At 41.7% G+C, this 925-nt stretch overlaps 1 non-coding gene across 1 annotated transcript; it reads left to right on the top strand.

Annotated features, from left to right (window-relative positions):
• The first annotated feature begins 450 nt into the window (after positions 1-450).
• On the top strand, positions 451-557 carry LOC133051394 (U6 spliceosomal RNA). The gene has a single exon (XR_009691876.1). It is a non-coding gene; the product is annotated as a U6 spliceosomal RNA (small nuclear RNA).
• Positions 558-925: the final 368 nt, after the last annotated feature.

Here is a 925-nt window from a genome sequence, read left to right as displayed (position 1 = left end):
AATATAATGCACTGCTAATTTTGTGAATTTCTTGACCTTTTGAGAGTCTCAGTTTAGAATATGATCTCATATGCACCTCCTCCAACAATCCTGTGACGTAGGCAAGGAAGGTTTCACTATTTCCATTATGCAGATGAGAAAGGGAAGGAAGGCTCAGAAGGGAGAAGTGAATTGCCCAAGTCCACCCACTAAAGAGCCTCTTGATGAAAGTGAAAGAGGAGGGTGAAAAAGCTGGCTTAGAACTCAACATTCAGAAAACTAAGATCATGGCATCCAGTTCCATCACTTCATGGCAAATAGATGGGGAAACAATGGAAACAGTGACAGACTTTATTTTCTTGGGCTCCAAAGTCACTGCAGATGGTGACTGCAGCCATGAAATTAAAAGATGCTTCCTCCTTGAATAAAAAGCTATGAACAACCTAGACAGCATATTAAAAAGCAGAGACAGTGCTCGCTTCGGCAGCACATATACTAAAATTGGAACGATACAGAGAAGATTAGCATGGCCCCTGCGCAAGGATGACACACAAATTCGTGAAGCGTTCCATATTTTTAAAAAAAAAAAAAAAAAAAGCAGAGACATTACTTTGCCAACAAAGGTCCATCTAGTCAAAGCTATGGTTTTTCCAGTAGCCATGTATGAATGTGAGAGTTGGACTAGAAAGAAAGCTGAGCACCGAAGAATTGATGCTTTTGAACTGTGGTGTTGGAGAAGACTCTTGAGAGTCCCTTGGACTGCAAGGAGATCCAACCAGTTCATCCTAAAGGAAATCAGTCTTGAATATTCATTGGAAGGACTGATGCTGAAGCTGAAACTCCAATACTGATGCCACCTGATGTGAAGAACTGACTCATTGGAAAAGACCCTGATGCTGGGAAAGATTGAAGGCAGGAGGAGAAGGGGACAACAGAGGATGAGATG

This window comes from Dama dama, chromosome 33 (assembly GCF_033118175.1).
Source record: "Dama dama isolate Ldn47 chromosome 33, ASM3311817v1, whole genome shotgun sequence".
In the NCBI taxonomy this organism is placed as follows: domain Eukaryota; kingdom Metazoa; phylum Chordata; class Mammalia; order Artiodactyla; family Cervidae; genus Dama; species Dama dama.
This window is presented reverse-complemented; position numbering and strand designations above follow the sequence as displayed.